Source organism: Anas acuta, chromosome 13 (assembly GCF_963932015.1).
Source record: "Anas acuta chromosome 13, bAnaAcu1.1, whole genome shotgun sequence".
Lineage (NCBI taxonomy): Eukaryota > Metazoa > Chordata > Aves > Anseriformes > Anatidae > Anas > Anas acuta.
This window is the reverse complement of record NC_088991.1, coordinates 14,634,584-14,662,525: the sequence shown is the minus strand read 5'-3', so window position 1 is coordinate 14,662,525 and position 27,942 is coordinate 14,634,584. Positions and strand designations below refer to the sequence as shown.

The 27,942-nt window shown below is 40.0% G+C and overlaps 1 long non-coding RNA gene across 1 annotated transcript; it reads right to left on the bottom strand.

Annotated features, from left to right (window-relative positions):
• Window positions 1-5,249: 5,249 nt before the first annotated feature.
• Window positions 5,250-26,109, bottom strand: LOC137863720 (uncharacterized). Its single transcript, XR_011101076.1, has 4 exons — window positions 26,050-26,109; window positions 6,927-6,975; window positions 6,740-6,846; window positions 5,250-6,024 (listed from the first exon to the last, which is right to left on the bottom strand). It is a non-coding gene; the product is annotated as an uncharacterized lncRNA (long non-coding RNA).
• Window positions 26,110-27,942: the final 1,833 nt, after the last annotated feature.

The window sequence follows — 27,942 nt, the reverse complement described above, 5'->3', positions numbered from 1 at the left end:
TTCCCTGTCTCTCTGGATTTATACATTCCTGTACTCACATACTTTTAAAGCAGGTCAATACTAAAGCAGAAAGTTAAAATACCTAGAAGTTTTTTGCAAAATCCTATTAGAAGTCATTAAAATATTTATGTATTGGGTGTAAGTTTTCCCAAGGGGCTCTCTTTTACAAAGTTATAACACTATGTGTGGATCACAGCGGAATCTAGTCCATTAATTGCTTTCAGACCCATTTATCATTACAATATTTCAAAATTGACAGCAAGGTAAAAAAGAAAAGGATTAACTCAGAATGAAAAGACATTTCTACTCAGACATCCAGGCAATTACTATTTATTGAGTCTAACTTGTAGCAGAGGAAAAAGCAAATTTTGAGTAATACAAGGTCCAAGTGCCATCTTGTGGATCAACATGCACCGCACAGGAGATTGCATGGATACAGATGAGATTTAGGAGTTGGTCAGAGACAGGATGTATTTGTATGCTGTAGGCATAGTTATTGGCATTAAAAGAAATCACTTCATTGTTATTAGGCATGTGCTCTCTTTAGAAGACTACAGACATTGCCTTCAAGATTTACAGTCACCCTATCAGTCTGACTCCCACAAGAAGTCCATAAAACTTTTACCACCCGATTCTTGCATCACAGCCATAAATTCTGACTTTGTTTTATCTCAGACAACAAAAACTAAGCACTGAATGCAAAGCCATGCTGAAGCTCCTGCTGTACCACGGTGAGCATTTGAATATCTGGGGTTATGCAGAACCAATATCACAGTCCTGGGCTGTGATCTCCAAATACAGGCCGGCCTCTCCAACAAATAGCCAGAGTTTCTCCCCTTGCATTGCACCCCAAGTTAAGTTCTCATTACATGAGTGGCCCTTCTCCTCTTACCTCTCCATCTCATTGGTTTAAAAATCTGTCATAAAGTGCTCAGTGCAGGTGCAGCACCAGATCTCTGGCACTCTGGAGATAAATTCACTCTTGCTGAAAAAGCTGCTGGTTGCTCAGTGGTGCCAGACCAATAACCCAATTGCTTTGCGAAAGTGACCACGCTATTGTAGAGTAAAATTCTCAGGGTTAGCAGAATAAACACCTGAAATTAGATTGTCTCACTTTTCAACGCTAGCAATAGTCACGTTACCAAAAAAAAATCTGCTGATAGCTGAGAAAAGCCAAAAGTCACTCCAATTAAAACATTTCTATTGAACTCTTTCCTGTACCCTTGGCCCCCAAAAGAGATAGTAAAGTAGAAACTAACTGTGGAGGGTTTATTCCTCCCTTATTTTGTGCTTATTTTCCAGAAGCAGATGCCTTCTCCTTGGAGGACTCCTGCAGTCTGTCTCCTGCCTGAATCCAGTAGCCGTCAGCAACCCTGGGGAGTGAGATGAGTTTTGCAGTGCTGTGCAAGATGAGATTACACATGAACAATAGGGCAACTGAATGCAGGTTTATCCAACCAGGAGGAAAAATGATGCAGTTTTAACTTACTATGAATTCATACCTTTCTCTTTTGCTCATTTGCCTGTTATTATTTTTCCTTAATTTCTCCCCACTACACCCACTGCAGTAGCCAGAGGATAGCACAGAATTCTTCAGGAGACAGTTAAAGGGCAAAACCTACACAACAGCTACTCTAGATAAAGAGAGTGGAATTTGGGAGTAGGTCCAAAATCCTATTCTGGTGCTGTCCTAGGAGGAAAGGTCAGGCCAGACATCCCTCATGGCCTGCAATCTTTATTCACAGCCCTGAGGCCGCTGCCTGAGTGTAGAGAGAGAGGATTCAATCAATTTTTCTGATAGAGCTTTAAACAAGAGATTCTATTAAGAGGCATGAGAATAAGGTCTCAAATGATTTCCAGCCTGATCCCCCAAGCACACCGCATGAGCCACACACTTAACACATCAGCTCTGTGGTTCTCCCTCCCTGCAGAGTAACACCGGCTGCTCTGCCATGCCACAGGTACACCACAGACCAATTCTGCCTGATCACTCCATATCCAAAGCCTTTCCTTCATGAAATGGACTAGAGGTGTTCTTAAAACCATGGTTATCTTGAACTTGCAAGATAGCAAAGGAATAAATAATTAAAAACTTGGGGAAAATGTCCATTTAGATTAATGCTAGGCTGAAAATAGTGCTTCTCTCCAATTCACTGTATGACTATTATAACATTCAGTCTATTTTAATGGAGTGATATTCCAGTTATGTGAAGTTTCTCAGAGAGAAATGTACTTATCCATCACCCACTTTCTACTCCATTTATCTGTAATGTAGAAGATTACTTTAAAAATATCTTTCTTTGGAAGACATGTACACAAGTCATCTCTCTTTGCTAACTTTTGAGAGATATATTGTGATGACAAACACAAGACCATCAACAGAGAAAGAGAAAAAAGGTGACCTGTCTATTGATACAGATAAATCAGACTGGGAAAGGATCCAAGAAGAAACACAGAGGAGCTTTCAAAACAGCTCAGTAAGACTTCCCATTTCTTTCTTCAGAGATGGAGGTTAAGACAGCCCAGGCTAGAGAAGTGATTCAGCTGAGAGTCTCCAAGGCAATGAGAAGAGAGCTGAAGGGTTCCACAAACATCTGATGGCTCCTGCATGAAGGTGTGGGCAGGCACACGCACCATTCCTCCCTCTGTCCTCCCATGGCCAAAGGCAGCATCACCAGAGGTTTACAGCCTGTGGCCATCTGCGACAGAGCACATCTGCTCTTTCTCCACACACAGCATTTCAGGTCTTCCTCTCTGAGGGAATTATATCTATATACTACCCTGGTAAAGAAAACAGTTGGCATTCTTCCTTCACCAGGTGACCCAAGAGTATACCTATAAATATTTATTTATATAAGCATACCTATAGATGTATTTTGTAATTTTATATTGTCTCCCTGGAAACCTCCACAGCAGCACCAACTTCAAAAAAACTTTCTGACCACTCAAGGTACACATTGTAGTCCCTGCTAAACAGCTCTTCATCTTGCTTTTGGGACAGTAATTTAAGAGCTGTCTTGCTGGATTTTTGCTCTCCCAAATAAGGCTTTTCCTACTGCAAGCCTCTTCTGAAGGGAAGATGCTCTTGGACCAGCGTGCTCAGTTTTCAGGGCAGCCCAAGGACTAAGTCTACAGTTCTACTGCAGACTAACTCAGGATTATCCTACAGCACACTGAAATGTTTTTATCCATCTTTTGCCTCCTTCCTGGGTCAGAAGAGGAAGAGCATCACTGCAAGCTCAGGCCACAGGGAAGGATGTGTCTCACAGGTTGATGTTTTACGAAGGTAGCCCTTTGCTTCTGGGAAATAACTGTAGTAAATTAGCACCTCGTTGGCTGTGCGCCAGCAGCATTCACGGGGCCCCAGAAGGCCCCGCTTTCCCCATGCCCTGCGCTTCCCCTTTCCTGTTTGGTCTGGACAGTCACTTAACAGGATTTTCAGACACAACTCCAACACGGCCCCATGGGTGCGAGGCCAGGCTGCAAGGGCAATTACACCACCTGAACTGCACCATTTACTCCATAACTGCAGAAGAGCATTAATGTCTACAACTAGTTGATCACTGTGCTCAATGAGAACAATTTTCACAGGTATGGTTACAAGTCACATTCCAGGAGGAAATGAGACCACAGAAGTCCTCATGTGAGTTTTGCTGGCAGTATACTACATACATACTGCTATAGGAAAGTGAGAGTAGGACTCCCTCTGGCCCAAGCAGCCTGTCCTTAGCAGGAGGTTTGCACCATTTTCAGGGCTCGCCTAGGAAGGAAGGAGAGACATTTCATTGTGTTTCAAAACTTGATCGAGACTGCCACCTACTAACAAGCAGTTGAAATGACCAAACTTGTGCTGGGTATAAGACAAAAAGTATAACACAAGCAGGAAGAAGGGTAGAAGAACTGAACTTGTAAAAGTGTTTAAAATGGAAAAGCATATTTCTTTCTGGATGTGATAGTGAGACAGGTCACACTCCTCCCAGGGTACGGACAGTTTTCTGTGGCTGAATCAATAGCTCCCAGCACGTAATTCACACTTGGCTGATTATTCAATTATTTTTTCTTTTCTTTACATTTATGAAATGCCCACAAGTGCATCACAGTTTCCTAGAAGAAGCCATCTGAAATGGTTTGGCACTTTGGGAGAAGCGCCTGCACTCAGCAACTGTGGCACTGAAGCTGTAGAGACCTGTGATGAGCCACATGGTGTTGTTCATTCCCAGACCATGACGGAGAAGGAAGCAGAAATGATTTACTGGTGTAACAGGCATCCCAGTCCTGCCTGTGGCTTCAGACATGACCTCAAGAACCTTATGATCTCAGTGAATATATTTGTTCAAATGCTCTGGGAAAGCAAAAAGGAGTTCCTGAAGGTACAGAGATATAAAGGCCACATCAGCTGTTCCAAAGCTGTTGACTTTTCTTGAGTCCAGAATTTGTGACCTACTTTCTCCAGCACAGGTGGGATATTTGGAGAGCCAGCTAACATCATCATGTCCATCCCAGAAGGCTGCTTGAGTGTGAACATTACCCAAGGCTCGCCACGCTAACAAAGAACCAGAAATCTGTGCCCATTTCAAGATTTTGGAGTCTTCCCACAAGGAAGAATACATTTTTTCCTTCTTTTGGTTGGTCCAAGAACAATCAACCCATAAATCAAACAATAGAGATTAGGCAATGGGTGAATCACCTCCTGTACTCTCAAAAAGCAAAGTATTCCAGCTTCTCCTGGCAACAGTAACTGGCTTTACAGACAGAAGGAAAATTTTCATTAATTTTTTTGTGATTTTTCTTTCTGTCTTCTGACCAGAAGATGTGGAACAGTTGAAAAAAATGTGGAAACTGTTTAAAATATGTATTTCAATTAAAACCAAAGGAGGATAAGGGGAAATTCCCAAAATTTTATTTTAGTTCTAGATATGATTCCCTGCTGATGGGTATAGCTCCTTATCACATATCCTAATAGTCCCCTTAGGGAGGAAAATATTCCCCTTCCGTCTCTTTCAGTAGAAATTATGTACATGGCTTGGTATTAACACCTTAAATAGTTTTTTGGGGGGTCTAAATGCAAGTTTTACTGTTAAAAAAAAAAAAAAAAAAAAAAGGCAATTTGATGCTTCCTGGAAAGGAGTCTCCCCACAGGAGAAATCAGTGCAGAGCTCCAGAGCCCAAGTTCCCAACCACCTTACCTTTCACCATGGTTATCTGGAAACAAAGAACTTTTCTTATAAATAAAAGATGTAGCTTTAGCATTTAGTGTTCAGCCTATCTTTTTATTTTTCCTTACAATGGTGAGCAGTCTAAATTAACAATTATATCCTTTAAATACAACACATGCATTGTATAGTTATACACATGCTGTTATACATTATACACACAGTAAGAGAGTAAGAGCCAGGTATCATTAATCTTAAATATTTATATCTTCCTGGAACAACTAGTTGACAGCTGCTAAGCTACTGGCAAACTGTCTGCCTTAAGTATTTTTCCCCTTTCTTTTGGCACCCTGCCCCTGGCTTGGTTTCAACTACACATTGCAGAGACCATTCAGAACAATAACTACACACTGGCTCGTAAAGTAAGCCATGGAGTACATTCCCCTTCCAATCACGCCTGCAGCTCATTAACAATAATGTGACTTGCACACATTTGCATGGATGGGGGAAATCAGCTCTGCTGTGGATCAAATGACTTTCCTGCTCTTGCTGCAGCCCCCCCAGCACGTCAATTCAACAGTGGAAAACTGAGTTTTAAGCTGTTATTTGGACTAATAACAGGAAATACAAAAGGCTTACAAAAAGTTAGAGAGAAAACACAAATTCTGCATGTACTACTATATTATCTGTATTTTATTCTACCATAAATGTTTTACACACAAACGGCACCATTTTCCTCTGTTTTTACTAAGTTTACGTGGGCTTCAAGAGAAGCAGTGCCCAAACTGCAGCAGTTTAGGCATTAACGTGCCTCTCTGATTCCCCTTCCTCCTGTGCCACCTTCCTCTGCCAATTGGTACTGCAACAACCACTGCAAAATAGCACAGCGATTTTAGAAATGGGAGTAGGGGGGCGCATGAATAATACTTTGAGGTTGGGATTTATAAAGCCCGATTCCCATTGCCCTGTACTGTTTGCACTCATTTAAGTGCAATGCAAAAGGGATTGGATGCTCTGTGGTCCCTTCACCTCCACAGAGCTGACTGCATGCTACGATGGACTCAGTTTCACTGCAAATGTCATTCATAATGCAAAGCAGGCAGAGGGTAAGGCGGTGCCTGGCCAGGAAACACAGTCCTTGTAACATTTTGCAGCCTGCATCTGTCCATGAAACACTACAGAGTAGCAGAGCATTTCCTTAGCAAGGAAAAAATGGTGCATAATTATTGTAGCTGTACAAGGGAAATCATGGGGAGCCTGTGAGCATGGATGATGAGCAGTTAGATAATAGACTAACGAGCAGGATGCCTACAGCCCATTAAAGAACTAACAAAAGGTCTACATGAGACACCTGTGGTATTGTACAAGGAAGACATGGAGACTAGAAAATGCCTAAATATAGCATTTAAAGATGTGTAGAGTGAACTGAACATGTGGTATTGCTAATAACTGGCTCTCTAGTGTGTGTTAGCATATGGAGAAAGTAATTAACCAATTTAAAAGTGCATGAAAGACAAGTGACAGAAGATTCTAACCAACAGGAGAAGCAGTAAGTGCAAAAGAGAGGGCTGATGCGGTATACCTACGTGGGAAGCGAGGTCTGGATTCTCTGTACTGAGGCTGTCGCTGGAAGCCACTCTGCTGCTGAAGACCTTGCATTGTGAGTGCAACATGCATGAACACAGGAGCTGAACTGATAAAGAATTAAGTAAGGGCAAAACAGCATGACCTGGAGGGAGAAGTGGACATGAAGTGATCTGCATTAATACTGACCAGACAGCAAGCAGCCAACTCAGGGACACATTGGAGGGCTGGAGCAGTCCTGGAAAGAAGGAAACAAATCACAGCAGTAAGCAGAGCATGTGCATGTTACGAAACACTGATGTGCTTTTAAGTCTTAACACACAAAATCCATCCATTGTCATGTGTGGCAGTAATTTAGTGTATTGGATGAGCAGTTTTTCTCTTCCAGTTTTAGCAATTTTGGAAAATTTATCTTCAGCCACTAGTGGTCGTTGTTGTCCTGTGCAGCAATAATTCCCAGACTTAGCACAGAAAACACAATTTCCACGAGATTATTTTTACCAGGTACGAACCATAGTCAAAATTTTAAAGTCAAGGATAAAACAGCAGATCTGCTCATTCATCAGGAGATGAATGGGTGTTACACTTATCTCTCCCTGCAAATTATATTCAGTGTCAAGGAAAACACAACAGTTTGACAACAATTAGGTGTCGCAATGAATTGGAAACACTGCAGCAAGCCAAGCAGACACTGCTTTGTTTACAGAGTTCATGTAAACACTGATTTCGATGCAGCTCCTTTTATCTTGTGTTCATGTATGTCCCCCAGCCTAATGACAGGCAACTGCAAAATCACAGGAAAATATGATGCTCTGTTTTGTGGAAGTTTTGTGTTTGGTGAGTGCTTATACAATGCAAGTGCTCAAACAAAGCAGTTACTGCTTTCCCTAGCTTCTCCCAGACAAAGTCTCTGCAGTATATAGAGTTAAAAATTTAGGCCTAGATTGACAAAGGGACACAGGCTTTTAAGCGCTTAGCTTTTAGGTATCCAGCTGGTGGAGCAGAATTCACAAATATGAGCAGAGCATTGAGGGGGTGGCTGCAAAGCATATTTCAGTGCTGCACAGAGTTACCCTGGCTACTCTGTATGAGCTAGTTCAGGCAGTTGAAACAGCATAGCCACAGACCTTCTCGAAATGCCACAAGGTACACAAAAGGTGATCTCACCATAATTACTAAGTTGAATGTTACATGTCTAACTGGCTGCACTAGTGAAAAGCTTGGTACCTATGGACTCTGAAATGCTCTGACCACCAGACGTGGTTTTCATGGCTCTGCAACAAAGCTCTATGTTGTTTTGTGTCCCAACCCCCCCCCCCCCCCTTTTTTTTTTTTACAAGCACCTGTGATTTTGAGGGTTTAGATCTTAATTTCCTTTTAGTATCTGCATCCATTAATGAAGAGAAAATAAGAATATAATAACCCATTCTCCAAGCTTTCCTCCCTTTAGCTTACTCACTCCACTGCCTAAACCCTCCTTTTCCAGACAGCCACATCCAACTGCTTTATGCCCAAGTGGGACAGAAAGTCACCTGAAAAAGGTCATAAAAGGCATCACTGCCTTTCCATATAGTTTATCAGATCACAAAATGCAACACTCTGATGAGGGTAAATGCAAGTTCTGCATTTTGCGGAGGATTATTTTTCCTAGGTTCCATGTTTAAAACAGCATTATCAAAGCTATTCCAAAAGATTAATAACAACAGCTAGAGGTAAAATAGCTCTTTTTGAGCAATTTGGCTAGAAGAAGTGTTAATAAGAAGTGAAGATAAAAATTAGGGAAAAAGATGAAGAGTGACTGCTTTCACTTGTTCCAGTTTTCTGCATTTTACAGGTGATAAATTCAGTTACTATAAAAACCTCAACCTTTGGTAGAATGTCATGTTATGATTATCTTTCAATTACAATCACTAATCACCACTATAAGGATACCACACTGTTTGCCCTCTTTCTATTGGCTTCAGAAATAAAATTTCTGAAACTAGAAAGCCACAGCTTAATTTTAAAGCTCCTTTAAAAATATAAAGATGTTATTAATACACATATAACTAACTATATGTACTCATAAATATATGTATGTACATACACTCTTGCAGACACAATTTCCTTTTACATGAGCAAGAGCTTTTCAGCTTGATTTAGATATCACCAATAAAGGAAACTCCATCTCTTCTCTAGGAAAGGAAAATGGGAACTTTCTTCAGAACAAGCATGATATGCTACCATCCATTTTAAACATTTAACAGTGCTTTGGCATTTTGCCCATTCTCTTGGTTAAGCAACACATGAAACACATTACCCATGGATGCAGAGCGTGCAGGACGGACTGAGACAATCTGATAGGAAAAGGACTTAAAGCAGACTAATATCATTTTGAACAATGTGGGGAAAAAAGGTTGCCAAAAAACTGACCAAAGATTCAATTGAAATTTCAGTGTTGTCATTAGTAATTTCTCCATTGACTTTGATGGGCTTCAAATTAAGTCTCAAATCTATAAAATGAGAAACGGAAGAAGAAACAGGTTTTGCAGAAAACCTCATGTCATCTTCACCATGAGCCTCCTGCAAGCTTTCAGAAGCATGTGTGACCACTACACAGACAATAGAAGAGCAAGCACCTAATTTCCAAATGTCTTCCTTTTCTCTACAGGAAACTGTTCTGAGGCAGCTATTTCCTAAAAAAGTTTTTCTGTTCTCTCTTTGAACTTTTAGGAAGAAATATACTTAATACCCAACAATACTCCAGTGGTAGACAGAATCAAACATGCTCATACCATTCACGCAGTAGGACATGTTTAGACACACACTGTATATTTAGTTGCAGACTGTCCCAAAAGCTATGCACTCAAAAAAAATAAAGAAAAATATTTTTTAAAAAAAGTTTTTTAAAAAAATATTTTAAATCCAGTTCTGCATAATTCCATTTTAGTGCAATCTATATTCACACAAGCATTTAAATATTCTATTAAAATGGATCCATCATCAAATAACGTGGAATCCAGCGAAGTAATAGCTAACATCTTAGTGCTAAGCCTCCATCAGAGTCACAACGGTGCCTTGATACCCCCTTCATTTATTTCCAATTCTGGCACCTGTAACCATGGCAACATATACTGAAACCTTTCAAGCAGAACAGAACTGACAATCACGATAACAGCACAAAATACCTGAGGTGGGGAAAAAAGAGGAGAGGCACAAGCAGGTAGTTGCTGAAATTAAAAGCTAATGACAAGAAAACATCTGGAAACAAAGCTGGCTCACATGATCATATTCTCTAGGCAGATGTATTTTTGCAAACCTTGTCTGTGCTGTCTTATTAGATGCACGGCTACAGAAAAGAGAGAGAAAATAAATATTGTTTCAACAAAGAGTAGAAGTGTGAACTTGAAAAAGTTACTGCAAATAGAAAACAACTGTTTTTCTCTTGTATGGAAGTCCAACACTGCTCAACAGTAGCCCATGGAAAAGCAAATATTTTTTCCAAATGCAAACTGTCGCAAATGTGCCTCAGAGAAACGTCATCCAGCAAGAAAGAAAGAGGAGTCACCTTTTAAAGTGATTCTAAAAGAATAATTCCATTAGCCTACATCAAAGAGAAGGTTTGAAATGAGCATGAGTTAATAAACCATATATGTGTAAACTGGGATAACTTCCTAGACATTTAAGGAATCTAATTAGCATTTGAATGCTGTGAAGCAAGAAAGGGAAATTCTATCTTTAAACTGTAACAATCAAAAGTAGAAATGAGATTGACCTGTCTGGGAGAGCCTAGCAGGATGCAGCCGCAAGGTTAGCTTAGAAGGTTTACAGGGCTGGAGTTGAAAAAAAGACAAAGATCAAGGCCTTCATGAGACCTGCAAGGAAAGCTTCTAGTTTTCATCCATTACCCCATGAAGATAAATGCAGAGAAGAGCATTACAGGAGTAAGGGAGAGACTTGCACCAACATCCCCATTGCAGCACTCCACTCACCTCACAAACCATAAACCATGAATTGGGCAACAGAGCTTCAGGAAACCCATCAGGAAAGTCAGTAAGGCTCACTGAAAGAAAAAGAAAAAAAAAGAAAAAAAAAGAAAAAAAAAAAGAGGAAGAATATGAGACAAAAGCAAACAAGATGCTAAACTAGACAGCCAAGGGAAAGAGGCAGTGCATCTGGGGATTTCTCTGCTAAGAAGCTGTAATCCCCAAGAAACCAATGTGAGCTATCCCACCAAACCTTGTTTTGAGATTGCATAACGGATGCCTAAGGGGCTTCATATGCTCTTAAAAGTTGCATATTATATTTAGCCTGCTACAATCCATATGGTGTCCTGTTAGATACCTTTTTCATCCTTAGACATCAGAAGAAAATATAAAAATACCATAGCAGATATTAGGCAGGATAAATCCTGTTTTCACATGGGACAGAGTGACAGCAAATGGAATACAAAGAACAGGCTGGGGACTGTCAGAAAGGCCTGAACCCTGCAGATGTGTAAATACACACAGGGGAAGGCAAACCTCCCAGCATCAGACACTGCAGCCTCATGAAGCAGAGGGACAGAGAGCTGTGGTGGCCCTGGCATGTTACTGCTCCATCTCTCTGAGTGATAATGATAGAGGGGCTGTTGTCCTTCTGCTCAAGGCTCTCCTCTTTGCCCTGGTCCCTTATTGATTCAAATCTCATTGTGGAACAGACAGATGCAGGACTCAACGGGAGCAGAGGAAGATTCAGACTTGAAATGGAGAACACGGAAATGGAGAAGAGCTGGGATGTGAGCGAGCATTAATGTTCTGAGAAAAGGGTCAGTCTCCTCTTTCTCACTTGCTTCTCAGGAGGGAAAATGCAACTGTCAAGCCACAGTGCATGAAAAAGCTGTCATTCACAGTCACATGGGAGCACCTTATTCTCCTTCCTCTGGGGAATTTCCTCAGTCACTGGATTGTGTAAGAGAGAACATTTTTCCTCTACAATCATGTCTCATTGACTCCTATTTTCTTCTTTGTCGTTCATAAGGCTCTTTTTCCTGACCTTCAAGAATGTTTTGAGCTTTCCAACTGATTTCTCTAATGCCTTCAGGTTAATACGGGTTCAGTGGTAGCAGAATTTAACAGCAGGTTTACAAACAACAGTCGCTCAAACGCATGGGAGCAACAGGAAAGGATAAGGAAAAACAGACAAGTGCAAACCATGGGGCAAAGCCTTCCCCATCCCAGCAGCCTGCCCGGATGTGTTTTACTCCAGCTGGAGCTCACGGTGCCCCACTGTGCTCCATCTGCATGCAACCGCATGTCCCTACACTGCATCTTCTGTACCCCACACATTGTTCAAAGTCTCTGCTTCCCCACGTTTCAGCTTACAGACCAGAGCCTTACCTGTTCCACGAAGCCTGGACCCACAGATGCCAAAGCCAAAGGAGAATGTTGCAGTCCCCTCCAAACTGAACTCCTCCATAACACGCTTAGATTTAGTCAAACAATTTCTACTGTTTCAGCATTTTTGTAGGCATCCCACCTTGAGTTAAGAACTTTCAGTGGTGGAAAAGGTAATGTGCCCCTTGAGAAGCTATTTCAATGGTTAATTAATCTCACCTTAAAAACAGCCTGCTTACTTTCTTATATTTGCTGACTTCAACAATTTCTACATACATGATCTTGTTATAATTCTAACAAACATACAGTAACAGGTTTTCTGTATTTACTAGGGTGCTGACAGACAAAAAAAAAAAAATCAGCTGTCTTTTCCAAATAATCTAATTAACGTCCCACCATGAAGACCTTTTTACTTCAAAATCTCACTTGATCTGTTTTACAAAAAGATAGCCACGTATTCTCAGATTGCTAGGAACTACAGCAGCAAAAGCATTTACAGCCAGAATCCCTGTATTTCCGTACTCACTTTCACCTAAAAGAAAAAGTATGAAAATCTTACCTGACTCCAAATTTAAAGGTTTTTTTTCCACTTCGCAACTTTAAAGATAATTCATTGTCACTGGGAGTAAAATTACATGTTTGACTGCTATAATGAAAATGTTAATATCCTGGATTTAAGTCATTCTGACATGGAAACATGTTAATAACCTAATTTTTATTTATTTATTTATTTATAGATTCTTTGCCATCCCAAAATGTGAGGGAAAGCTTAACACAGCAAGAAGAGTACTCAGTAACTTAAAATGATTTGGAGTCATAAAAGCAGAATGCTTTATCTCAAGTTTGACTTCTCAGAAAACATAAAATAACTAATATTTCAAAACAAATGGTCCTTTAGGGTTAAAGAAATTAAACTTGTTTATTGCCACTTTTTCACTTTTTTTTTTCCCCTAATTTGCTCCCAGATTGGTTAGATTATTTGAAATCTACTCATTTTTGTGGACATGTTTTTGTGTAGTGATCTGCAATTTTCTTACAGAAAATGTTTCATCAACTATTTGACTTGGTATCACAGGGTGTTTTCCTAGTTTGTAATCCAAAAATTCATCAAGACAGCCTGGCAGAAAATTGCACAAAAGGATACTAACCTGACAAAAATAAATGCTTGAAACCCCCACTGTAACAGGGTATCAACAATGAGCAAGGTTTTTTTGGAAGAGTCCCACAGTGGCAGTGGATGTGGGCAATGTCAAAGAGGAATAAAACAGACCAGAAGATAAACTGGATAAAACAACACGTATGCAGGCATATATATATATCAGGGATAAATAATAATAAAAGTACCTAACTGTGTCTTACATCTAGGTAGAAATTACTGAGGAGAGGGCCTGTGAGGAGAGTAGCACTGTGACCCACAAGCATGAGCTCTCAGCACAGGCTGAGTACATGGCTGTGCAAGGAGGGATTTGACACGGGCTCAGAGCAAAGGTTCTAGCAAGAAACTTCAGCAGAAGGCTGTTGACATACATGTACACCTCTACCTCTGCTCCCAGTACACTGCAAATTTTGCCAGCTTCACAGCAAGCAGCAGTCTGTCACCCATCACATCACAGGCCTTCTGCTCTAATTCATGTTCATTTCAACACACCGCACACTGATTCTTGGTGCCAAGTGAAAAGAACAGTTTGAAGCAAGTTATCTCAGACATACCCAGAGCAGTGTCCAGGAAATCAATACAGCCCACGTTAGAATAAGAGTGCAATTGGTTACAATTTGCCATCTGCAGGTGCTGTTAGGGATACAGGATAGGAAGGGAAAATAACAATAGTTATTTCATAAAATCACAAATGCCGAGAGACAATTCTAGATGTTCTGACATGAAAAATTGTCTTGTTTGCTACTTGCTTCCACCAGCTGTTTCTGACTTCCCAGCCCAGACAGCAGTAACACAGCAGAAAAGAGTAAGGATATCAGCATTCAGTCCTATGGCCCTGTGGACCCAAAACCCCATCCAAAGACCCTGGTTCCCTGCAGCTGAAGAGCTGGTAGTGTAAGGGAGTGGAAGAGCACAGGATCAGCTCTCCAGCTGCATGCCCCAGCAGTAATAGGCCATTCCCAAGAGAACAGAAAGCCCTAATAACTCTACACACACACACACACACACACACAAATTCATCTGAAAGTATTGCTACCAGTAAAATTATTAGCACTGATTGTTATCTGTCCTGTTCCTGCTATAGGACTGGTCTAAAGGGCAGGAGAACAACACAGAATCAGGGCTTTACAACTGTCCAGCTGGTACCTGTCTACCTCTACCTATATCATGGAAAATCTGTATTATTATTTTTTTAGTTATTATATTTTAAGCTCATGCTTTATGATTTCAGAATTAGGATTGAATCCTATTAGGGAGACAAAAGGCTCCTTGTAGTTCATACACATCGAATAGTGTGAGAGATAGAGAGACTATTATATTTGGCACAATATTTAGAGAAATTAATCCTCAAGAGCTAAAGATTTGAGGGATTAACGTGCTGAGTGACAGCTGAGCTCATCCAGCCTATATCCCTGGATTGTGCAGCAAAACCATTTGCCTTCAACTTGAACATGTTCCTCACTTCTGCCTGAGTCAGCATGATTCCTGCCTTTATTGCACTCAGGTCTTCAGGGGAGATCAACAAATTCATAGATCCTCATTTCACAACAGTTTGAAAAATTGTTATGTTATGTTCATTTCTAAGATTTCATATGTCCTTTCTTCCCCTCTGTATAAAAGACCTACAGTATACATGAAGTGTATTGCAACATTCAAAATTTGATTTAGAGTCATTGAAACTGTCCATTTTCAATGAGAAATAACGTATATCAGTCACCAGACAAGCATGTCCACAAAGTAACATCCAGCCCCTCCCAAACATTACCTGAAGAAGCACTAACTAGCACCAGACCCTAACTACTCTGTCATTCTTCCCTTGCACAAATTTCACAGAGAAGAAATGTGAATATTCCTCTGGACTGAAGTGGGGTGATGAGGAGAGAGGGCACCTGCAGCCATCTCCAGTCACTGCAAATGGGCTAGGAAATAGGAAGAAGCAGCTCCAGTATTGGACAGATGCACTGCCAAGACTGAGACATCACTAGTAGACCAGATTTTGTGGTTGCCATGGCAGTGGCAGCATGGGGCCATGGCAAAAAACAAGGACAAGGAATATTCACTGCAAACTTATTTTTGTAAGCTTTGGGAAAAAAAAAAAAAAAAAAAAAAACACTGTGAAAATAGCTAAAATAAATTTACAGTGAATATTTCCAATGTCTCAGCAGTACTTTGGAATCAAAGAAACGCCCAAGCACCAGAAGATTAGACAAGGTGCAATTTTGCTCTGAACTGTACAACTCTGTAGAAACTGGTGAGGTTACAAGGTTGCATCCAAAAGGATCTCTTAAAGGACAGTGCTAATGGATTTCTTGCCTTTGCAGGGCTTGAGATACTACAAGAGGAGGAGAGTCCCTCCAAGAAACAGTCACCCAGGTGGCTGGCAGAATTCACCTGGTTTTGTGCAAAATGGAGCTATTTACTGCCCTCCACACAACTTCTTGCAGCAAAGGTGACCATGGCAGGATGTTTTTGCCATCTTTCTTCCCAATTATCAGCTTCTTTTCCACAGCTATTTTTGGAAAGTAACATCCACTTGCAGTTCCTGGGTTACAGAAAAGTGTTCATGCAAAATGTCCTACAGCATCACATGCAAATTGAGAATGATGGAGGAGCTTTGCGAGCTGGCACACACCTGCATTACAGAAGGGTTTTAGAAACAAACAATGAGGGGTTGCTTTAAGAGCAGCTGAAACACAATGACCTGTACATGCAGACAACTACACTTAGATGCCACTACACATCTGTGGGTAAGATGAAGATCCAGTCTACCTAGAAAAAACTACAGGACTGGAGATTTTGTGAGCAGAAAAAGTACCTGAGATGACTCTCACTGCTAGTAAGCTACTCCAAGCCACTTTCTTATACAGCATCCGTAGGACTCACAGTTCTTAACCATAAATCAAATTAGAATCATTATGAATAAGCTATAAATTTCCGTGTCTTCAGTGTAAGGATGCACCTGAGAACTATAGTCTCACCAGGCAAAATGAACAGACAGCACAGTGGGGAAGAGAGCATTCAGCCTTGGTTGCTTTTGCTTAATGATCTTAACATCTTTGGGGTGTCTCTGCATTAACAATCTGATGTGTGGGATTAAATGGAGAAGATGAATGTGCCTTCAGTCTTTAGCAATACATAAGATCTTCTCTCCATTCCTTAAATTTGTCCTTTAGCCTTAATTAAAATCCTTTTAGCTCACAAGCCTGTTGTTCAAAAGCTAACATTCCCTCTCTGGATTTCCCCCTGCTTTAGTTCACATCACATCTAAAGACAGAGTGATCCTTTCATGAACAGAACCATTTCTTTTGCTCATATTGCCAGTGTGGTTAAGGCCTTATCAAATCTCTTCCCTACTGTAATATTTCTTTTCAAGGTAGCTTACTAACCCTTACCTGTTTTTCATTTTGACCTGCAAATAGCAAAATACCATCAACTGGAAAAGATAATTACTCACTTGTGAAAGTAAGTGTTATTTTTTTTATTCTATGGTATGGGCAATACAAATGTCACTCCAAGTCAGGTTGTATTAAGTAGTTTCATGTCACATGACACAGTGTGAATTGACACATGCTGTGCTGTTGTATGAGATCTAGGGTTGCTTGTTTGAAGAGATTTTTTCCTTTTCTATTTAGGAGAAGATATTAAGTACTATAGATATTACATGATCCATCCATTAGCTAAAAAATACGTCCAGATAAAGGTATAATTTCTGATATTCAGACCAAAAGAAAACCTGAAAATGGTGGGTTACTTCTAACATATCTACAGATAGCCAGCTTATTCCTTACACTTTATTAAATGAATAAAGAGAATAAAAATAAGGGGAATAAACTACATCTTTAAGTAAATATAACAAATATAGAAAAATAAAGTTGAAAAACCTATGCTGATTCCAAAAGTCAACCAAGATAAGGGACACAGTAAATTTTGCTGCATATTAGTAATTTGTAGCATGATCCAAAAAGCCTCCCATGAATTTCTGCATTGTTTCATTTCTCAGTAATTTATGGAAAAGTCAAAGAAATTATACAAATTATAGTTCTCTGCTAATCCCCACATCAGAACAGTGTTACCAGATATTCAGTACTATCAGCCTCATCCTTTTTCAAATTTTGGAAAAGGATGGGATGGGAGGTCTCATGTGACTAAACAGTTATTTAAATCCCACCTAAAAGCATTTAAAAGAAATGACTGAAATCAAAATACCTCTACTGGTGTTACAACTTGACTCAATCCCCTTGTCATTCAAGTCACATCTACCATCTCAAATAAAATTCTAATCAAGGCTTATTAAATCCATGCATACAAACCTTGACAGATTGTTTTTTTTCTGTTTGTTTTATATTTTCCAGAACTTGGTGCTTTGCTTTCCATGAGTCTGGAAAGCCTCAGAGTAGCTGTCTTGCACAGGAACAGAAAGGCTTTTGCTTACAACCAAAGAGGAACAAAGTGTCCAGGTCAAAGGCTGATTATATTAGTGTATAAGTCAGTATCCTCTCCCCATTTTCAGAACTAAATGTCAGCTTTGATTGCTCACCCGTGAACAGGCTGGTTGCCCTCAGCTGCATGTGTTTCAGATGTAGTGAGTCTTCTTCTCAAAGTGGTCATCTCCTTTACCTCCATCATGCTCTCTCCACCATGCCAGCAAGCCATATTTCTCCACCCTTACTGACCTCCAAGCACACAGTCTCAGCTATGGATTTATTATCTTTAATTTCATCCTAAAGCCCTGTCTTACATTCTACCTCAGACCTTCCCTTTGCTCTCCCTAATATTTGGAAGCAATGACTGCCTTCATCCACGTTTCCTGTTCATTTCAACAAAGAGAAAATAAAAAGCTCAAGCTAAAATCTAGCTGAAACCTCTCTCTTTCAGCCTGTATTGCATCAAAGTCATGGATTTTAAAACCAAATTCCACAACACATTCACTTGAAACCAAGTCCAAGCTCACTATCAATATTCAGTGACTCCCCAGTGAACCAGTGCTTACAATTTGTAATGAACCCCCAAAGCAAAAGAGTTTCGCAAAGCTCTATGATTTGATCATGAAAGTTTTGCTGCACTCTGAGGTTTGAAATCCTTCAGCTGAATATAAAATTTAAATATATATGTATTCAACCAGCTCTACTTGAAGGGTCTGTATTCCAGGTAGCAAGGACAGAACATCATCAAGAGCCTCCAAAAGGCCTTGATCCAAAGGAAGACAGAACTCCCTTGGCACAGAACTGAGGCAAACAGCTGCAGGTTGTCCTCATCTCCCATTCTGGCACTGGGGCCCTGGCAGGAAAGAGACGTGTCAGAGACACAGAGCAGAAACCACAGGCTCTGAAGCTAGAGCTCTGTGGGGTGGCACAGATACTGAGCCCTGACTGAGACACAGTCCCATCAGAATCAGTAGCAACATGCACGTGATCTCACAGCATCTACAGGTCCTAGAGCTATCTGTGCATCCTGATCCTATCAACAGCCCTATCAAAACTTCCATGAAACTCAACTAGAGAGTTAGACCCCTTATAAAATAAAAAGCAGCACTGTTCAAACCCTCTCCACTGTGTCCCACTTGTTGGATTGTCACAAAGTTGGACCTCGGGTCGATATGATGCAGCAGGCCAAGCTAACAACCTCGTGTCAAACCTGCAGCTTTCCAAAGCACAGCCTTGGAAAAGTTGGCTTCACAAAAAACAAACAAACAAAAAAAAAACAAACACTTATTGAGAGTTATTTTGTATGATTCCCTGCGCAGTTCATGTGCTCGTGTGTGCAAAGCAATGCAACCCATTACGTTTTGTCGGCAACACCAGAATCACGTATGCTTAACAATGACTGTGGTTGGGGTGTTGCATTTGCAAGCAAAACACACTCTTACTTTCTCAATATTGGCTCCTTTATCGCAGGCTCTTATAGCTGACAACACAGCAGAGAACTTCATAAAGAAAGTCTCATGATAGCTGTTATTTATTATGCAAATACTGCCTGCCATGGCAACATTGCATCCAGTAGTTTGCTTTATTTGCTCTGGTACATGCATATTCAAATTAAGGCTGCGTACATTGTGCCTACACATTACAAAGATTTTGTTTTCCTTGACACTTACAGGAGAACAAACTGCAATTAATACAGCCTGTTTAAGCAGACAGCACCCAATTAGTTATCATCCATTTTCAGATTGGGACTCTAGACAAAAAAACATGGAGCTGGCTTCTTATTCAAAAGAAAAATACATCCAAACTACAGGTTTTCAAAGACACATTTAACTCACAATGGCCAGGATACTCACTTGGCCTTTAATGTGAAATGGAGTGTTAATTTTTCTCTGTCACCTCTTAATTGCTTCCTTATTATACTGTTCAAGCAGTTAATTGCTAGACTGAGTGAAAGAGTGTTTTCAAGGGAAAGGAAATGCCACAGCATGAAAGAAAAAAAAAATAGAAGCAGTGCACTAGTGTAATTGGGCCTGATATAACGTTAGTTGTGGTATTGCCTTTAATGGTAACTACAAAAATTAATAGGAAGCCAAACTGTTTTCTATTGCAAAACAAGCTAGGAGACGTGTCAGGAGGTTTTGTGTGCAGCTGCCATGCACGTAGTGGGATCACACTTTCAGCAAGTTGGTTTGTACTGAGAGCATTTCTTTCTGCTTCATCTCCTGCAATCAGGTACCTTACTTATTAGTACAGCATGAGCTCTTTCTCAGATTCATGTTTCTCATCCTGCTCATGGTTACATAGATGACAACAGCATCCCAGTGACTCAAAGGAGAAAACACAAGGACTGGAAAGTGCTGTACAGACGCAGCTTCTGGCTCTCCAGGCTGTTGTCTGTTGTCTGCTCTGCTGAGTACTCCAGAGCCTCCTCAGCGATCCTATGCAACAGATTTGAAGGAATAACTATCAAACATTTTTCTGCCATCACTTCACTGGCTTTAAATGAAGGTAATTGGAATGACTGGCCTCTCTGAAGGCCGTGAGTGTACCTGACAGCAGCTGGATTCTCCTTTCCTGCCTTAGCCCAGCAACACTGATACTCCTCCTCAGAAATAAAGACCAGTTCTTTTACAAAAGAGATGTGAGTCAACAGAGAAAGGCTTGACTGATGTCATGGAGGGAAAATGGATACTCCAGATGCAAAGGGAAGAATTACAGGCATTTATTTAAACAACAACATGTGATTGCAGGCTCTAACAAGGATCTTTGCATGACAGCGCTACAATTCATGATTAGTATTATTTCCTCCATCCTCTAATTTTTATTAGAGAATAGTAATTATTAATGGAGGAAGGAAGCATAAAAAAGCAGACACCAATGATACTGTTGCATGGCGGGTTTAAATATGCACATTAAATCATAAGAAAAGTGAGTTAAATACGAATTTTGAATTAATTTCCTTAATGTAGCTTCCCAGTGGACAATAGAAAGTAGATGATCCAGTTACTAACTTGTGCTTATTAGCATTCAAACATACTGATTAACTCATTAGTAAAACTACATTTGAAGTCCTCCCTTTTGTTTCTTTCTCTAAACTGTTGGTCTTCCATTCATTTGTTTATTTGTCAGGAGGAAGAAAACACATTTATTTAGGACTGAGAAGAATAAGTCAACCACAGCTGAAGAATAGCAAGCTTTATACAACATTAAAAATATCCCCTTTCATTTTTACAGGAGTTTTTTTAAGTACTATCATCTGCTGAACTGGGTGGGTGAAAATAAGCACATGCTTGATAGGGTTGTAATTTCATCAGAAGAAAATTATGGGCAGCAAATATCAAATCAAAACTGAGCTTTCCACCAGACAGATCTCAGAATTGCACAGAGCACTCCAAAACTGCATTCCCAATGTTGATCCATGAGGCCAGCTGGTAAAGCTCTACCTATGTCCTGCTGAGGGACCAGGCTGCTTACAATTCTTGTGGCACATTGCTGCTGTCCATTTGCACACATTGCAGGCATTAGTCACCCAAATTCTCAGCCACAAAATATCCCACTGAATGTATGGAATGTGCGATTTACAGCCTCAGAGCTGAGAGATAAGCTTTTGGCACAAAGTAGAAGGAGTAAGCTGCGTATATCTTCACCACTGCAACTACTATATCCAGTAAAAAGATAAACATGGAGCATATTTAAAAAGTAGAAGAATCTACCTATTTGCCTTGCTTAATAAGGCTGTTTTCATCTCATACAACTAAACAGCTGCAGAGAGAACATATCACTGCATTAAACCTTCTGGGACTGACACTTTGTCAGAGAGAGAATCGCAGAATGGTTGAGGTTAGAGGGGACCTCTGAATATCGTCTAGTCTGACCGTGCTGCCAAGCAGGATCACCTAGAGCACATTGTGCAGGATGGCATCCTCTGTCTTGTGGGAGAATCTGCAGCAGAAACCGTGGGCTGCTCCACATAACCAGCAATGGAGAAAGGACCTGTTCTGTCCTGGTGAGCCAGAGGCCCTTTCGTGATAGGAATGGCTTACCAGCTGTCACAAAGGTGAATCATTTTGTAGCAATCACAGCACCAACTCCCATTCTTGACGATGCAGAATCAAGATATTCTTGAATGAGACATCATAGAAAAGTTTCAAAATGCTGTAGGCCCTTTTAGTGATTATTTCAGTGCTTATTTAGTATTTCATTGGACTGACCCCCTGAGAATTTCCACAATAATAGCTTTGCAGTACCAAGATTTTCACTTCTTTTCATTCAGTAAATGCTATGTCTTGGTCATATCCCGGTGTCTCCAACATCTACATATCTATATGGCCTTCATTTTGACCTGAGCTCAAACTTTATGTCTCACAAGCGTTAATTTATTTTCTTGTGTCCCACCATTCTTGTGGAATATTTAATAGATAGGATGCTAAGGCATAGGATAAACTATATATTCTACCACAGATAACACAGTCCATCTTTGTTCTCTGGCCTAGCCTATAATCTAACATCTTCCTGTTTAAACACAGGAAGAATTTGTTGAGTTGAATCAAAACAAGAAATCTCTCTCTTCCACTGGTGCAATTAACAAGCTTTATGATTCAGTTTAAACATGCCTGAACATCTCATTTTGCGTAGCAGAATTCCTGAAACCTTTATCTGAAAATGTTTGATCTCCTTATAATACCTAAGTATATGTATATGTTACCCCTTATGCAGTACCTTGCTGTTATAGTATAGCAACAACCTCTTTATACATTTGTGCAATTTAACAGGACATAAATATGTCCTCTGAATAGGAAGTAATTAAAATGAAGAGTTTGATGTCTTATTTTCATAGAAATCCATTTTACTAAACAGTCTGTTTCCATTCTTATACATTAAGTTCTTTATCTAAATTTCTCTCCTTTTTCTCTTTAGCTTCCAATTTGCCTTTGTCTAAGAATACTAACAATGTCCTATATAGCCTTGAAATCAATTTAGTGAGACATCTCTTTGTACAGCAATTTTTCAATCTGTGACATTTGCATTTCTTTACCTTTTTTTTTTTTTTTTAATTCACAAATAGCATGTCTTATCCAAAGGAAACAGGAAAACTGAGCTCCAGGAATATTAAAATCTTCTGCAAATTGGTCAAACAATTTAAAAGGTCCACCCTTAAACAAATCTTTAATACAAATGAACTCTTTTTGTTGCAAGGTTCTAAAGGCTCCATTTTTAACACAATTGGAAGGCCCTTATTATAACACAATGGAGTTAAGGGAGACAATTTCTCATTCCAGCCCATGAATTTATGCACTTTCCCCATATTTTACAGACTAGGAAATAGTTGTTAACATAATCTTTTCCTGTCACACCATTTTTATGTATATTTTTATGTCTGTGTTATCTCTCAAGTTCAAGTTCTGTGTGTATGGATATATATATATATATATCCTTCTATGAAATTGTAAAGGAAATTACCCTTGTCAGGTCCTTATCACTCAAAGTTGTGATGTGCTAATCCTATTCTCCTGTCGCAATTCTTGCAGACCTGCTCCTTTTTATTGCAATAAACCTTCAATTTAACTTCCCTTTACCTTCTAATGCACTGTGATCTTTATTGGTTAAAGAAGTCTACATTTCCCTTTATCTCAGCTGCGTAAAGGAAAGAATAAAATGACAGTCATTCACATAGGAAAAAATAGAACTATAATTTAAACAGAAGTTTGCTTGACAATATTTAGAGCATAAGAGATTCAGATTCCATATGGTAGCAACATTCACTTAAACCTGATCTCCTCAAAATAGAGCCAGACTGTTTCAAAACTGCCAATTCAACCAGGACTGTAAGTTCTTCTGTATCATACTGAGAAGTAGAAGTCTCTACCAGTCAGAGAGCTGCAGGACAGCAGAATTATTTAGGATGAGTTAATCTCACCTAATATTAGCCTGCTTAAACACAGATGTCTAAGCTAATCTTTCTACATAGTTAACAGAGACATACAGCAGGTCTCCCACCTAAAGAATGGGGGATGAATTTCTCTCTGGAGGTACTGAGCCAGTGGTTGAAGGACCCTGGATGACAGACTTAGACAAAGTGCCAGACTCTGAGCTGGCTAAGTGAAGTGCAAGAAACTTTGTCCCATGGGCTTGCTCCCATCAACAATTCCATAACTTCTTCCATGTGACCACCTGTCTGGCATACATACCATCAGGCTATTTCTCAATAAATAAGATACCTCCTGAGAGCAAAGGAATGGCCATAAACTCTGCACAGTTAGTAACTCTATATTCACATATGGATCTCTCAGTTCAAGCTTGTGTAACATTCCTGCTCTGGTTGTCTTCCGGACTTAAAGTTGCCAAGGTATCATACCTCAGTAAAGATGGTGTGAACTGCAGCTTTCTGGCTCTAAAAGCCGGAAAACATCAGCATTTCTATGACAGACGGGAACTGAAAACACTAACAAGGCAACAGTAGAAACAGGGCTGTCAAAGCATTGACAGGGAAAGCAGTGCCTGAAGAAACTATCCTTTGACACCTTCCTGCCACAACTTCTTCCCCTTCCTACAAATTGAACAACATCTCAGCAGAGGGCCAGATTTCAAGAGATGCTAATCAGCCAACACTGAAGTCAATAGGCATTGAGGGTGCTCGGCACAACCGGTTACAAGAGGTCCACGTCCCAGAGAAAGCATTGCTCAACTTCCACAGAAAGCACTGCCAAATAAATACAGGAGGTCAAAATACCATGACACCAATTTAAAAATCACACAATCCTACATGCAGCTTGTTTTCCCTTTGTACTAGTGTTCAAATTTGTGAGTGCTTCTGAGTTGGAACTATTCTCCAAGTGGGTGATTACAAGCCTTTTTTCTTTTAAGATAACTAAGACTTTGCAGAATAACACGACTCCAGGAGCTGAGTATGGAAATTACACGATGGTGCAGTAATACTCCCACATTCACACTGTCACTGGAAGGTCTTCAGACTTTTGCCTGGAACTTAGAATAGATTGAAATGCTTCCTGTTCTGTGATCCACATCACTCTCTCAGTAATAATTAATTACAGACCCTGAGCTACATCTACAACATCCCTATATTCAAAATCTTCATAAACAAAAAACTTAAGAATGTATTTTCTTAGATACACCCAACGGTGCCAGACAAAACCCAGGTGTAAATCTAGAATATAAAGACATTTCTCTTATGAGAAATATGGCACCTAATTCTTTTTCAAAAAAAAAAAGGGGGGGGGGGGGGGGGAGGGAGTGGGCAGGGATTTCTGTCCCTTTTTGCTCTAAAAATCTATAGAAAGCAGCTACAAATTGGCTGCTGATGCCTACACCACGCACTATTGCAGACTTTCAGACATATTTCTCTGGCAATATACTCCTGATTAGAGTTCATGCATGCTGTCAATCATCAGCAGCAAAACCAACCCAAAATCAGGTTCTAACCCCTGTGGTACTAATACACTTCTGAATCAACTCCAAGGATTAATGCACTCCAGATTGAAACAGGAGCCATGGAGAGCAGTGCTGGTGCAGTCTTAATACTGGCTGATGCAAGGTTTTTTTGTAGTTGCTTCAGTTTGACTGTGGACACAGCACCACCAGTATCAACTATAAGCGTGTACATCGAGAGTCTGAAGTTCAGAATAGAAATGCTAAAAATGCTACTCATAGGAAATCATATGAATTAACCACCTACCCAAGTGCACAAAACTAGGAGGAATGTAAAACTATGTTAATGCCAAAAAATAATCCGATACCTTGTCACATATTCACAGAAGCACGGAATGGCTGAGGATGGAGTGATCTATACAGATTCTCCACTCCAACCCCTTTGCTCAACTCAGGGTAATCTGTATCAGGTCACCCAGGTCTATGTCCAGTCAGGTTCTGAATACCTTCAGGGACAGAGACCTGCTCCAGTGTTTTGATTACCTCCAGAAAAATGTTTTTTATTATTGTTGTTTTTTAAATATTTTTGTTTAACTGGCTAAAAGGTTGAACACAAAAGTTACTACATAGTGGGGACATACAAAAAAAGTATCTTTCTGCTACTTGATAGATCAAAGTCATCTTAGAGATGTTTATCCAACCTGTTCTCAAATATTTCCATTACTAAAACACCATTATCTGCCTTCTCTGTTTCAGTACTTCACTTTCCTTCCACTCATTCACCTGCATTGCCTTCTGACTTCCAGTAGCATGTTAGATTTTACTTCCTTGCTTTAAGTATTTACTGTAACTAAACAAACACGTGGGACCGAATTCATTCCACTGCTGTTCTGTTAAAAATAGGGGATTTATTTTAGGATTGAATTTGCCCTTCTTACGTGAGAAATAGGGATTCAGAAAGAGATAAAAGAAGAATGGAAAGAAAAACTGACCTTGGTGGTCATATTTTCTTTAATCCACTAGGGCCACTCGATGAATGCATACAGCCAGACCAACAATAGTGCTTGCATTTAAACTCGGGTGGGTGTAAATATAGGTAAGGGCACTAATCAGCCAGGTGGCTACGTTACCCTGAAAACAAGCAATTAAGTACAAGGGCAATTTTCTCCCAGAGGTTAGTTATTTCATAGCCAATTACCCAGGCAGCTTCACCCCACTTTGAACTGTGTGTGGAGTAAGAGCCATGTCTGCATCTGGACCTTCAATAGATTCCCTGTAGCTTTAGCCATCAGCCCTATTCATCTTTTTCTAAAGTAGTTACAGCATCCACCTGCCTTTCAGTATTTAACTCCTTCATTTGTAAAGAAGCAAGCAGAACATTTGAACAAAAAGATATTTTTATCTTTATAATAGGGAAGGCAATTTTAGCACTATACGTCTATGAAACTCAGCATTCAGCCTTGTGTAGTATCTTCACAAAATCAGTGAATGCACTTTATTAAACATATACACTCTGCAAAGCAGGCCTTTTGACTGAGAAATCTGTATTGTTTCGTGTTCAGAACATGGCAAGTCCAAGGAACATTGAATGCACAAGAAGAGAATACATTCAGCTAAAACAAGCTAACTCTATTTATGGAATGCATTAATAATACAATTACATCTTAAATATGAATTGAATATGCTGAATATCTGTGAGAAGATACATATCAGAGACTGTACGTCTACGTGCGTATAAGCAGTATTTATGTTTTATTCCCATAAGACATACTTTACATTGTGTTATAAACACATACATCTGCATCTCCATGCAACCAACCCACACACATGCAAATGTGGGCTCAAGGTAGGTGAGGCCACTGTAAGAGCAAAGGTGATGTGGACCCCACAGGCAGGAATCACCATGCTGTTCTGCCTCTACCCTGCCATGCACCTGCCTTCGCACTGAACTGTAATTGTATCATCAGATACTCTTCATTTCTCTCCCAAAATTTCATCCTGAAGGCCACAACACAGCAAAGTACTAGAGCATATCTAGTACTAGAGATACTAATGTATCTTCAATAGTAATCCCATGAAGATGTGTGTGTAACTGGACCAGGTTCTGCCTATGCATCATCACCACACAAATCCTCTGCTGGAGCAGCACCCTCTGCCAGGTCCCATGCCTCTCTCCCACCAGTGACAGAAAGAGCCTGGAGGGCATCTGAGAGCTCAGCTCCCAAGGACTGCAATGCCCTGGAACCCACTGGGGACCCTGAGTCTGTGGTGTAACACAGAGCTTCCCAAAAGCATCTCCCAGCACTATCCAGGTCACTTCAGAGGAGAATTAGGTAACAATTTAATGGCCTGAATTTCCAAAGCACTTCTGAACTCCTGGGTGTCATTCTGAAAATGTTCCCCTAAATTGCAGTGTAGGCAGAGTAAAAAGTGTAGAGTTAGAAAAACATGAAAGTCCATAACAGATACTATGAATTTCTCTGAGTTTTCCTTTGCACCCTTTCTGAGAGATTTTAATAATGACAGGTATCTCAGCTCCTTTTAAGAAAAAATCTACAGTGTGCAACAGCATCCTAGACAAGCCACACATTCTCCTTCCATAACAATAAAAGATACTGGGGATAAGACAGGATCCATTGTACTTCCCAGTTTCTAGGTTGCCAAGTTCTTGCTAAAAGAACATAAAAGCAGAACATAAATAGAATTTCTAACAAAAAAATAAAAAAAAAAAAAAATCAGGAAAAAGAACTGAGCAAAGCTTCAGGGGTTGCTTTCCACTCTAGACAGCTAAATAAATAGAAATAAATACATTGAAGTGAAAAAGATTTTTCGGGCTGTCACACTGTCTCTACTTTGCACAAGTGGGCGTGCACGGAGGCGATCAC